Source organism: Peromyscus eremicus, chromosome 3, assembly GCF_949786415.1.
Source record: "Peromyscus eremicus chromosome 3, PerEre_H2_v1, whole genome shotgun sequence".
NCBI lineage: Eukaryota > Metazoa > Chordata > Mammalia > Rodentia > Cricetidae > Peromyscus > Peromyscus eremicus.
Genome location: NC_081418.1, coordinates 67093333 through 67107534, shown reverse-complemented (window position 1 = coordinate 67107534; position 14202 = coordinate 67093333). Strand labels below are relative to the sequence as shown.

Here is a 14202-nt window from a genome sequence, read left to right as displayed (position 1 = left end):
ACTGTCCCCAGTGGGACTGTGTCTTTTGAACGAAGGGTTACACAGACTTGAGAGTCCATGAGAGCAGAGGCAGCTGTGTTCAAGTCTGAGGACTAGTCTGCCTGGAGATGGGCAGGGTGACCTTTAGGTGCCGCTGGCTAGTTCTGTCATCCTCGAAAGATCCTGGATTCATCTGTTCTTGGAGAGAATGGAAATTGCCTACCCACTTGAAACAGGGGCAACACAATGCATTTGATTAGAAACCATAGACAGGTGTGAGTCAAGCATTTGTGTTTGTGAATCCTACCTTTATCTACAAGGTGGAAAATGAATTCCAGTCTTGCAGACTTTCCATCCTAGAGAATTTTTTTTCGATAAAAATATAGTATCTGCTACAATAGGTAATGTCATATTTCCTAGAGTCCACATTTAATAAAGCAAAAAGAAACAGTTGAAAACACTTTAATAACTTTTATTAAATGAATAATCTATTAGATATCATTTTCATGTATAATTGACATAAATTTATCAATGAGACATTTACAATCTTTTTCCTTCTTCCACTGCCAATATCTGATGTGCGTTTTACAATCGAAGAACATCTCACTTTGGACTAGCCATATTCCAAGTGCTTGGTAGTCACAGCAGAGGGTGTGTTTAGTCCTGGACGGCAGAGTTCTGCACAGTATCAGGTTTAGGTAGTCTAGGGCACATAAAAAGTCAAAACAAACTTCCCACACATTCACACTGGGGTCAACAGAAAACTTAAGGGTCAGGGAAAAGACTGGGAGAAAATACTGCATACTGTCTATGTATTTGTGGGTGTGTAACTTTTCAGATTTCACTTTACAGTTCAAACTGGTCAAGAATGTTTTCCTCCTAGCCTCCCAGGGCTAGGACTGCAGGCAAGTACCCCCACATCTGGCCATTTTGCCTTCAGGAGTCCTTGGCCTTATTTGGGTAAAGGGGAGCCTGGTGTTTGAATCATGTGGGTAATGTTGGCTTGTAGAGATTTTTTTTTCTGTTTTAAAGTGTTTATTTTTTTTTTCTTTTACAGACCGAGGACAAGCCAGAGTATAGAAAATTGGGTCCCTGGAGAGGGCCTGATGACCTGATTTTGGATCCGCAGATTCCCCCTAAAATCTAGATGAAATAATAATAGCATCTGTAATTCTGTTCTACTCTATCAGGAGAGGCAAGGCAGAGGCAGGCTAATTACTGCAGGGCAAAATCAGAGCTTGTCCTCTATCTGCCACTAGAGTGCTGTGGCCTGGACACACACACACACACACACACACACACACACACACACACACACGAGAGAGAGAGAGAGAGAGAGAGAGAGAGAGAGAGAGAGAGAGAGAGAGAGAGATCACAGAGCATAGAAAATAGTAAAAACCCATCTCTAATCCCACAGCTACAGATAATTCCCAAACTGTTGCCACACTGCTGTCCTGTGCAGACTGGCTTCACTAGACGGAATATCTTCATGTCTAACTTGCCTCTGTTTATTGAATAATAATCAGAAGTATTTCTGTACTGTACTTCTTCATAAGAATAGCTTTTAGTGTCTGGATGGTATGCCATCCTGTGGGTGAACCAGGGGTTTCTGAGGTTGGTGACTTTTGGTGGGTAGGAGCTGTGATGAGTTGCCCTCCAGCTTGGTCCACATGAGGCCCCCAAGGCTGTATTCACCCAGACCCCTTTCTATATCTAGGCTCAATCTTCAGAGAAAATTCTTGAGAAAAGGCTCACCCCACCTTCCCTCACAAAACCCCCGACCCAATCAAGCCAAACGTGTGTTTACCACTCTGGTGCTTTTGGAGTGTGACTGAAGAGTAAAAAAGTCAACTTTCCTAAAGGGATTTTGAGTTGAAAATGAGGATATTGGAAGCACCTCACATGCTTTGTTTATTTATTTTTCTCTTGCTAAGTCCATGGCCCTGAAACTACCACATCACTGTCTAGGTTCGGGGACTGGGCCACCCTTGGTTAAACCAGAGTTGGATTATTTTTACTTGCCTCCTTGGCCCCTCTTTCCCACCATCTGTCATTTCCACAGGCTTTTGTGACATAAATCTTATGGAATGTTGGCTATGTGCATAGCAGCAAGGATCCTGACGCTCCCATTTCAGGCCGGTCTGCCAGTGTAAGCAGCTGAGGGTGGTGGGTCTTGGGGACAGACACTACAGGGAGAGGCAGGGGTAGGGGTCTCTGCAAACACACACACACACACACACACACACACACACACACACACACACACACGATGAATGAAAATGACAAGGCCAAGGTTGAGGGTTCCAGTGACTCATAAAGCAACAGAGCCCATGAGAGGATGCACAGGTTGACCTGTGGTTCCAGGCTCTGTGGTGAGGACTGTGGACTGTCTCCAGTTTTAGCTTGGATCCTGGTGCACTGTGGGGTCTGGCTATTGTAGACGCCTTCCCTGGGACCCCAGAAGCCAGGACTTGAAGGAAAAGCTGAGGACAGAGTATTTCAGCCCCCTCTAATCAAGCTTGTCTTTTCAAACATCCAGATGTTGGCTTTTGGGCAGTCATTGACAACCTTTTTGGGGGGTTGATTACTTTTCTTACAGAAGATGTAGAAGGAGGAGGAGGGTATTATGCTGGTCACTATGAATACAAGTGCATCTTAAACTACTCCCCCATCCCCCCCAGAGTTTACATGTTTCCCCTCTCCAGCTATTTGGCCAGAGCAATGGAGCAATGGAGAAGTGGGCATTTGAAGGACGTTTTGTTTCTGACGAGGGCAGTCTGTAACATAGTGGACCTTTTAACATTGCCCTGACAGACACTCTCAGTTTTAATATAATTGATGTATTCATCAGAGCAGGAGCAACGTGGCTTTCCAAAAGGGAGAAAAACTTGTATTTCCACCTAAGCACTGACCAGCTTGTGGGCTGGATGCTTCCCCAAGATGTTAACCAGACTCGATGGAAAAGGTTTGTTCGCCTCGAGTTTGACTTTCCCTCATTTTGTAATTTTTGGACTTGAGTCAATTTTTCGTCCATTCCTCTGCACTCCTTGGGCAGAGGCCAGTGCCTCGGGCGTGCTCTCTCCGTGGTGTTGACAGAGTGTTTTTCGGTTATACCAAAGGCCACAGATTTTATGTCAGACTTCAAGATACTCAGCTTGATAAACATGTCGGCCTCTGGCGATTGGCAGCGTTCTTCCTGGAAAAGAAAACAGAACGGCTTTACATAAATAAGGCAAGGAGCATGGCTAGCACAGACTAACAGGGCTTTGAAGGCGCATCTGAGCCGGGCGCCTCTCCTGTGTTTGGTTCTTTAGCTTGATTTATTCCTGAATTCCTGTTTAAACCCAGCACCATCTGACGGTTTTCATCAACCATATGTGTCCGGCTTTGTTAACAAATAAGCAAATCAACAACTGATCTGTTTGGGATGTTGGGTGGTGCTAACTCAGGTCTGTGCTTGCACAAACACCCCGGCTTTTTGCATATGCATATATGTATATATGCATATATATATATTTTGCTGTGTGAAGTGGTGGATTATTGTTAGCGTCTTTCATTCACCTTGATGCACAGAAACTCCAAGATGAGATATCTGAAGGAGTTTTCCTTTTTGGTTTCTAGAGGCAGGATATAGCTCAGGCTGGCTTAGAACTTGTCATCCTCCTGCCTTAGACTCTCAAGTGCTAATCTTATAGATGTGTACCACCTTGTATATTTTTAAACTAAGTTTTCTTTTCCTTCACTTTTTTCCCCTTGCTCTAGTGGTGGTAGATCCTCAAGTTTAGGTAGGGAATCAGCCTATGGCAGAGAACACAGCTCTCTGTTAGCTGGGCTGATGCCCATAGTCAGAGGGCTGGATAATTGCTGGCAATTTCTTATAACAGGAAAGGGTCTTGGTTTACAACCTAGATTACAAAGGCTGCTATTGAGAAGCAAGAGGGGTAATTCTTTGATGACCAGTACGCTTTCTCTAAAACTACCTCTCCACTGAGCACATGGGCTAGAAGCCAGGGGCGGGAGACATCAGCTTCTCCATGTCGGATTCCTTTTGGAAAGATCGGTGGGTGTGCACCAGACAGCTCAGGGCCAGCAGGAGAAGCCCCTCCAGGGTGGCCTGTTGGATGGCTCAGTGTTACCTCACCTAGATACAAGCTGCTGAAAGGCTGCTTGGACTCTGGCCGCTGCTTCCCAGATCCCCCTGTGGCACTTAGCTTAGCCCCTCCCCCAGGCTCTTCTGCAAAACTCAGTGCCAGACCTCTGAAGTCAGAGCAGGCCTAGGATTAAACACCAGCAGGAGCTCAGCCCAGGGACAGGGAGGGTCATCAGTAGTGGGTCTGAGAGTGATTTCAAGGCCTGGGGTAATATGTTATTCATTACTGATGTCAGATGAGAAACTCTGAACCTGTCTGTTGGGTGGTAGCTCTTTAGATGGCACCTCTCCAGGGCCATTGAGGAAGCTCATGGATTTTACATAGGAAGTTAGTTACCTTATCAGGTATTGGAGCTAGGCAGAGACAAAACAGTTCATCAGTATTCACAGCTGTGGAGAGTGGCACCTAGAAACCAAAGCCTTGCTTGTTAGACATGTAAATTCCTACAGCCATTGTGTACAAGCATATATGTGTGTATAGCCATATCAGAAGAAGGATATTGATGCTTGATATTTTAGAATGACTGGATTCAGGATGTCTTGTTCTATCTGCAGAGGCCAAGGTGCATGCATGGTGGTCTTCTGGTAGCCTCAACTATATCTGAAAACCTCCATAACCATAAGTAAGTATTGGATGAGGGACTAAGTTACTTAACTTCCACAAACATTTTTAGTTATTGATAAGCTAGGCTATGCTTAGCCGTGTTTGGTTAGTGCAAAGGTTTAGTGGAAGAATGTACATAAACTACAACATACTGCCCAGTCCCAAAGCACTTGGTCAATACTAGATGTTTTTGTTATAATTATTACTGTTATAGTATGCCTATGTGACTTTAAAACTATCTATCTATCTATCTGTCTATCTATCTATCTATCTATCTATTTATCTGTCTGTCTGTCTGTCTGTCTATCTATCTGTCTATCGTGTGTGTGTGTGTGTGTGTGTGTGTGTGTGTGTGTGTGTGTGTGAGAGAGAGAGAGAGAGAGAGAGAGAGAGAGAGAGAGAGAGAGAGAGAGAGAGAGAGAGAGGACACACATGCACATGTAGACATCAGAGGACAACTGTTTTCAGAACCCCATTTTCTCCTTCCACCTTTTACTTGGTCCTGGGCGCCGATCTCAAGTCATTGGACTTGTAGAGTGAGACCTTCACCTGCTGAGTCTCCTCTAAGAATTTTAAATGGATGTGGAAGGCAGGTTGAACCCCAGCAGGTAACAAGCACTGCCCCAATGGGGCTGCTAGAGAACAAGTCTTTTCCGGAGTCTGGCTCACTTTGTCTGAGATGGAAGATGAAGGCACCCATTGAGATTGAGCAACCGAGGAGGATTCCTGTTGTCCGCAGGAAGCAGGAGATTCTGTCAAGGTTTTATGTCACAGCTGTTTTTCTTCTACTTTCTCTTAGTTAAAAACAATTTCCCATTTCTCTATTTAAAAAATATTTTTTTCTGAATAAATTCCGTAAGATGTAGTTATATATTTTATACACAAGGAAAACCCCATTTCCTCACATTTTTTTTTTGGGGGGGAGGTATTTGGACTGTTATAATTATAATAATATTTAAAAATTTTATTTCACTTCATTAGAAGATTAAGCCCTCAACTGTAAATTGCAGCTTTTCCTGTGACATGGCGAATGTGCCACATCCCTCTGACAGGCCCGCAGGGTGAGTTAGAGGAGGAACAGTTAAACTACCCATTCAAGCCATGCAAAGCCTAATGCACCTAGGCAAAACCACAGGGGACCGTCCTGTAGTCCAGAGGCCTCTGGGATACTTACCACAAACTCCGCTTGGGAGGGTGACTCTCCCTGCCTTCATAAAGCCTTGGGCTCTGTAGAAGGACAAAACTGCCCTCCTGATAATCTTTCCTGATTATCAAAATGTAGCCCAAGAGCTGAGAAAGCTACAGAATACCAAATTACACCTATTTCAAAATAGACAGTTGGGCCCTTTATCTAAAATTTAACTGCTTAAGGAAATATATGGTTATAAAGTTAAATGGTATAATTTTACAGATGGAAATGGCTGTCCTTTCTTATTTTTAAAATTTACCTTAGGACACAATTACCTGCCCACAGAGCCAAGTTTTAAATCGGAAACATCCTCTTGGCTGGAAAGTTTTTTCCATTCTCAGGGGCCCCATGGAGTAGTGCCACTCACTGATGTCAGGGGAGTGCGTTCCTTACCAGAAGCAAGCTTCCTTAGTGAAATTGTCACTGGGAACCGACTCACCCATCATTATGTGTTCTCACCAAGAGGTTGTGCACCAACTTTTCTATTCTATGGAATCTTCTAGGGAGATGAGGCACTAACCTGTGTACAAAGGGGCCTAGTAACTGCCAAGAAGAGAACTAGGGGAATCCCTGTTTGGTGAGTCCCTATGGCACCCCTTGTGTTTTCTATCTGTCTTTAGAGCTCTCTACTATTCTGAACATAGGAACTGACTGCACACAGGCAAGATGGTGGCTCAAGGTCATTTTCCAAATGGCATTCTGTTTTTCTATCTGCAACAGTTCTCTGGAGTTAGCCCCTCCAGCCTTTCTTGTCTCCACTAGTCTCCACTAGCTGCCAGAAAAACTCAGTATTAACTGCTGCTTGAGTTTTCTTATTAAGGAACAAAGGACTTTGGGATTTTCTATTTTAATTATTTTGAGACAGGGTCTCTCTCCATAGCCCTTGCTGTCCTGGAACTCACTATCTAGATCATTTCTCAGGAACCCCCATTTCCGGCCAGTCTTGAACTCAAAGAGATCCACCTGCCTCTGCCTCCCACGGGGGTTAAAGATGTGCACCACCATTTCCGGTGTGATTTTCCTAGTCTTAATGTGGACGAGGGTTCCAATGTGATGAGTACAGTGCCATCATTACTACAGTATCCAACGTTTGTGCTTGCGATGGCAGCCTGAGCCCAGAGACAGAAGCAGAGGCCATTTGTCTGTTCATGAAACTTTTCATGACTCTATAATTCACTTGCTGGGCGGGCCTGGATGCTCTCAGGGCTGTTAACACAACTGTGGCCTGAGTCCACTCTCAGGGTGGAGAAGAGATGGGGAGGATGGAGCATGAGCGTGTGGAGCACAAAGGCATGGATGCGGTGTGCTGGGAGGCAAAGAGATTCCCACGGAAGGCTGGGACAAGAGAGATTGTTTCCAGTTTATGGATAGGGGAGGCTTCTCAGAAGGGGCACTGAACTAGGTAAACATTATGGGCAAATCTAGAAAAGGGAGCATCAAGTGCAAATGGGATTTTTGAGTCTGCTTTCTTGAAAGAATAACTCTGGGTGTGTATATTTCTTTTCATGTGCATTAAGGGCCTAGCTTCCGGTTCTAGATCCTATGTGAGGTCTGTGATTTTAAGACAAGAACATGTCAAGATAAAATGATTCAAGGCAAAAGAGCAATTCCACATGGGTGTGTGTCCCGCAAATGGCATCTCTTCTGCACTGGGGCAATCTGTCAGGTCATGGTGTCAGATAAATACGATCCCTGGAATTGAAAGCTTGGCCAAGGTTCCAAATCCCTCTGGTTCCCAGTGGCTGTGTATGGCCTGTACCTGTTTACAGAAGGAGTCCCTGTGGGCTCAGGCAATCACGCTTTCCGGGAAAGTCAGGAGGCTGCATTTCCTGGCGCCTTCCACAGGAGCTCCATGAGGCGCTCCGGCTGCCCTGCTCCTCTGCAGACAGCAACAAGCCTTGTCCTTGGGGCAGGAGTAATTAATGGGGTGAGTGTAGGTTTGTGGCTTTGGAGCAGTGAGGGTGAAACTGCTTGTCCATTTCAGCCTTCTCATAAACCACTGGGACCCTTGCTTCCCAAGTCAACGGCGATCCTGCAAGGCTAACAAAGGAGGCCCATTGATCATTGCCCTCTGAAATTGCTGCCAGAGTGAGGCTGTCCTTCACAACTTGCTGACATCTCTTGACAGTTTAAACATGGTCCAAGCAAGAGGCCCGCAGCCAGCGTAGCGTAGGGCCAGGAATGGAAGGCAAATGTAAGCTTTTGCGGCAGACGCTAGTGCAGGGTGCAAAGCTGCGTGTCTGCGGGGGACATTTTGATTGTGTAGTAGGAAGCTTTTCAGCGTCTCCAGGCTCTGCTTGTGAGGCGCTGCTGGTAAGAGGAATCCCAGTGGTCCCTGGACACTCTGAAAACAAGAAACCAGGAGGCAGGGTTGTGTGTTTAAGCACATAGCATGTCCCTGGGTTGCAAAGTAAAGATGTGTCAGTAAGCAACGGTGGTGTGTGTAGGGGTGGATGGAAGTGGAGACAGGATTAGCAGGTGTAATTGAAAGCAACTTTTCAACTCGTCTGTACTTGATGCTCAGAAAGGTTCAGAACACTGGCCTTAGCCCAGGTCCGCTTCCATGTCTGCTGCTATAAATAAAGCTTTATTGGAACTTTGTATGTTTGCGTGTGTAGTGTTGATGGCCATGTTCCCTCTGTACCAGAACTGAGGAGTCATGACAGAGACCGAATGGCTCACCAAGCAGAAGATGTTAGTTATTTGGTCCTTGACAGAAAGAGTTTGTTGATCCCTGCTCTAAATTAGTGAGGGCCAATGGTGACTTTCATGAAAGTGCATTTGCATGTGCATGTATTCATGAGTGTGTGCATATGTGTGGAGGTCAGAGGTCAATCTTTGCTATTATTCAGATGCCATCTGACTTATTTGTGTGTGTACATGTGTACATGGGTTCATCTATGTATTTGCTGGTGTGTGTGTGTGTGTGTGTGCGCGCGCGCGCGCACATGCTTGTGGAAGTCAGTTTCCAGTGTTATGCCCCCAATGTGATTATCCTCCTTTCTTTTGAGGCAGGGTCTTTCACTGGGAAGTAGGGCTCATCAATTCAGCTAGGCCTTCTCCCGTCAAGCCCCAGGGATCCCCCTGTCTCTGCCTCCCCACAAGGAGGCTTAAAACCTGTTCAGCCACACCCGGATTTTTATGCGTGTTCTGGGGACCAGTGTCAGCTCCTCATGTTTCCATGGTTAGCATTTTTCTGACTGACTGAGATGTCTCCTCAGATCCTTCCATTTTGTTTTTTACTCTGCAGCTCAGATTAGCCTGGAACTCACTACATGGTCCAAGCTGGGCTTAAACTTAGGACAAATCTCCTGCCTCAACCTCCCAGCTGCTGTGATTGCAAGTGTGAGCCACCACACCAGACTAGGCTGGACTTTATAGAGAGGGTGTCTTAGAGAGGCTGTGACGCCACGCGTGGGCTTTGCGGTCTCAGAAGCCAGCGTGAGAGAGCTGGGGCAACAGTCTTGCCTTTTTATGGAGACTCTAACTCTTGTACCAGTCCCATTTTATTTTGATAAGATAGTAGAGTTTATGGCAAACAGTTTCAGCCTCCTGTGACTTTAGGGATCATGGGAAAACATGGGTGGAATTTAATTCACTTAGAGCTCTCACAATCCAAACTGCTGCTGCTTTATCAGAAGGGTGAAAGTAGAGAACATGATTTTGGCTGTGGATTGGTTTAGACATGACTATGAAAATTCCCAGGACCACAGGTAGGTTAAGGAAAAGCCCAGTGCATTTGTTCTGACATCCTATAACTAAGTATCCAAATTTTTCATACAGAAATAGAGTTCTTTATTGTCGAGAAGGAGTAGCTTTCAAAGTACACACTGCAGGGCTGGAGAGATGGCCTGACATTTAAGAACAGGTACCACACTGCAGGGCTGGGGGAACGGCTTGGCATTTAAGAGCTGGAGCATGTACTGCTGTTCTAGAGGATGGGAGTTTGGTCCTTAGCAAGCAGGTCAGGTGGCTTACATCCACCTCTAACTCTTGCTCCAGGAGATCTAACACCTCTACCCTCTTTTGTCTCATGTGTACATACCCCTACCACACACTTAAAAATAATAAAAATTAAAAATTTAAAGTACCACATTGCTGTAATTATAAAAAAAAAGTTCATAGTCACTTGGGTGGAAAATTCTACAATGGCTCAGTTTCTACTTTCATACTCAAAACTATCATTCAGAGATGTTGTTTGCCTTGGGTGAAGAAACCAGTGGGTTGTGCTGAGAAAGATTCCGAGGATGCATTCAGGATGAGAAGAAAGCTCCAGGACAGATGACTGGCGTGATTTGAAGGGGATGTGAGCCCTGCATCCGCACGACAATCATTCTCTCTGGCGTCGAGGCTGTGGGGCTACGACAGTCTTTCATTTCTTGTTATTGGTTCTCTCTTTCCTTGTCTGTGGGCCTGGAACTCAGCCTTCCTATCACGGGCCTCGTCTTATTCCTTACCTCTGCTGACTTCATCACTCCATTCATTTCTTCCTGTATTTGTTTCTCTCAGCTTCTCTCACTGTGAAGAGGACATTTTGAGAAGTCTGTTTCAGGCCCTTCTAGGGACAACACAGCCAGCCACACAAGTGGGTAGATTGTAACCTGGGTCGGGGGACATGAGTACAGGCTTCATTCAGGTGTGCTTGCTCCTTTTTTAAAAAGCCTTTATCTTTATTTCCTTCCTTTTTCCTTTTTATCTTTTACACATATATTACTATTTCATTAGGTAGATCTTATGTTTAGTTTTGAATTAAAAGGATTTTTATGTGTATGTGTGCATGTACCTGTGTGCTCATGTATGTCGAAGTCAGAGGATGACCTCAGGTGTCATTTCTTAGATGAAGATTCTAACTGGCCTGGAAATCTTGATTGGGCTAAACTGGCTGGCCAGAGAGTCCCAGGGGTCTCTCGGTTGGATGAGTCTTATATTCTAGAAGTTTCCTGAAGCATGGCATGTGTTTCATGATCCATCAGAGCTGGGAAGGCCTTTGCCAGTGTTATTTCTCGCTTCCAGATCTGTAGGTTGGTTCTGACTTACTTTGGCTCTGCAGGACTCCACACTTTTTCCAAGCCAGGACCAATGCTGAAAGAGGAGCTTCTGCCAGGGACTCTCTTCCCAGGGCAGCAGGAAGCACAGAGGCTGAACCGAACAACTCAACTGCATTTCAAGTTTCTGCTTGAATGTGCTACATGCTATTCTTGCTCACATGCTATTGGTCCAGGCCAGTTGCCAGGCTGCACTTCCTCTCACAGAGAAGCACAGCTCAGGTGAGTCCTGGCTGGGTTCTTATGGGAAGGAGAAAGGTTAAGACGATCAAGTACAAGGTAAAACTTCAACTGGGGCTGGTTCGTGGTGGTGCATGCCTTTAACTCCAGCCCTCAGGAGGCAGAGACAGGGTGGGTCTCCCAGCATGGTCTACAGAGTGAGTTTTAGGAAAACCAGGGATACAAAGAGAGAAACCTTGTCTCAACAAACCAAACCAAACCAACCAACCAACCAACCAACCAACCAACCAAATGAACAAACAAAAACTTGAGCTGGGCTATTTCATTCAGCCCAATTTCCCAAATTAACTGAACACAGACCCCTTTCCCTGGAGGGCACTGTGGGAAACGCTGAACTCATCTAGCCTGAGTCCTTAGAAACTGACATTTCCTTGAGAGTCCTGCTATGCATGAGCTTGTAATGTCCTAACACTCAGGGTTCAGTGAGAGAGACAGGGACATTCAAACTTGCCCATGGCAGTGAGTTCAGTACCTGGTAGGAGCTGTGAAAAACAGATTTGGAAAAGAATCCCTAAGTTCCCACTCTTGTACTGTGGCTGGCTGTACAGTGGTCTCTGTAGGAGCCGTCCCTGATCCTTACCATTTCCCCCAAATATCCTGTTTCTAAGGAAGTGCCACTTGCCATCTATCTATCATCTATCTATCTATCTATCTATCTATCTATCTATCTATCTATCTATCTATCTTTTATTCACTCATTTATTTATTTATCTATCTACCAATAAGATTAAGACTCCACCTTGTTGTTTTTCTGTCTAGATGTGATGACTACCTTTGTTGGAATCAATGGCATGAATAAAGAATTGCTTGAAATGAAGATGACTTGGTGGGCATGTCATGTGTTCATGGCAGGGAGCCTAGCTTCTGTACGCTTTGCCTATGGAAAGCAGAAAATTAAACCTGCATTAGGAACACACATTCTTCCATGACAGCAGAGGGTAAATGGCTCCCCATCTTGAAGTCATGAGCTGTGGTCTCTGGACTCAAGGACAGGTGGGACACGAGGACATCCTCTTTTTAGACAGCAGCATGGGCACCGTGTTGGTGTTCAGCTGATGATTCTAGTCTCTAGTCTTGGACTCTTGGTCTTCTCACCTGTAATAAGAGATTCTACATGAGGCCTAGACATTCTCATCGTGGGGGAAGTGCTGCCCACGTACAGAGGGGTGCCACATGATGCCGCTTAAGTTGCTTTTGGTTTTACCTCAAGCATGTGCTCTTTCAAGCCCCTCTTTCTAATTTGCTATCATCAAATGGATACAGTTATGTGTTTAGCCATCTTTAAGTGTACATACACTTACTTAGGGTTTAGTCTATTCACCATGCATACAACCATGAACACTACAATTTCTAGAAATTTTGCATCCTCCTGAACGAACTGTGCCCATTAATAAAAACTCTTCCTTGTCCTTTCCCTGTCCCAGGCCACTTTGTTTGCCGTCTCTACAGGGGGCCTCACACACTTTTTGACTTTTGTGCTTTGACTATTTCGTTGAACACAGTGTCTCAAAGTTCATCTGTATTGTCACACCTCAAAGGGTGGAAACACACTGGGCTTTTTTTGTTTGTTTGTTTGTTTGTTTGTCTGTGTACTTAGCTTAGAACTGAAGCAAACTATTCTTTAGCTCAGAGGCTTTGGCAAGTTTTGGCTCAGTGGGCTTAGGCTCTTCTCCTAAGGTGCTCTGAATTAGATTTAAACAGACTTATGCAAAACAATAGCATGCTGTTAGTAGCACACAAACAAAATAGAATCTCACTCTTCCTTTAGCCAAATAATCTCCAGTTGTTATATGTGCCATGTTTTCATTTATCTGCCCATCTGTTCACAGATGCAGGTTGTCCCCACCTTTTGGCTGTTGTGAACAGTGTTGCTGCAGAAGTGGGGTAAGCCAAGCCTTGTTAGGAAGGCTCCAGTCCAGCTCTATACTCTGGAAGTCCTGAGTCTCAGCTGCGAGGAGATACAGTGTTTGGTGAGTTTAAGAAGACCGGCAACAGTTGGCTAAAGTTCTGGTTGAAATTGAACCATTTTGGTGTCTTTTTCTTTTTCCTCAAGTCTGACTTTCTCCTGGAATCGAATTCAGCTCTTAGACCCACCTTGGTGGCAGATGGGTGATGGAAGGCCTTGGGTCGGAAAAAGCCTCCAGGCCAGCTGAGTCCTGCTCCTTTCCATATGAAGGGGGCCGTTTGCTGTTGTGGGATTGAAAGTATTACAACTGAGTGACAGTTGTTTAATATTCAAATTACATGAACTTTCTGTGTTATGGTTTTGCCATTTGATGCATTAGACTCCGTGATATGATTGAATTTGTAAGTTGGAACTGTGTTTACAAACAGAGGCTGACACGATTCTGCTAAGCGTTTATATTAGACCCACTGCAGTGATGTGGGATCCAGAAAGATAGTTTGGGAAGGCTGGATCCCACACTGGCCAAAGTTTAAATTTCACAAGAAATGTTCTTGGAGATGAAATCCATGTTTCTCTCATTTGGGCTTATTATGCGATGATGGATGTGAGACAAGAGGAGACTGGGTCCAAAATAGAGGGTTATGGAAGTCAAAAGTCAAAGGGATTGCTGGTTTTCAAGAAATGGTCCAAGGGGGACCAGAAAAGCACTTAATGGTCTGATTTTATTATTGTTTTCTCTTACAAGGCCTTCTTGGCCGTGGGTATAAATACACACTCATTAGCAGAAGTTTCCAGCTTATATTTTCTCTGGAGAATAACTAAGGTCTGCTCATTCCAAGATGGGGAAGTGGGTCTGGAGCCAGTTTTCAGGGTTGTTATGGCCCAGAAACGGGTGACATCATTCCCTCTTCTGCAATCAGCCTAGAGCTGAACTGGCCTCACCCAGGAACCATCAATGCATTTTAAGTTAGTGATGCTAGGATTGTCCTGGCCTCGTAAGGTGGTTTTAAACAGATTTATGGAAAACTCCAATGCAGTATTAGTAAGGTCCAAATAAACCAGAAAACTATAGCAATTTTTACCATTTTA

The 14202-nt window shown here is 44.9% G+C and overlaps 1 long non-coding RNA gene across 1 annotated transcript; it reads right to left on the bottom strand.

Moving 5' to 3' along the window:
* Positions 1–1873: 1873 nt before the first annotated feature.
* LOC131905855 (uncharacterized) lies at positions 1874–12297 on the bottom strand. Its single transcript, XR_009378058.1, has 2 exons — positions 12125–12297; positions 1874–3175 (listed from the first exon to the last, which is right to left on the bottom strand). It is a non-coding gene; the product is annotated as an uncharacterized LOC131905855 (long non-coding RNA).
* Between the last annotated feature and the right edge of the window lie 1905 nt (positions 12298–14202).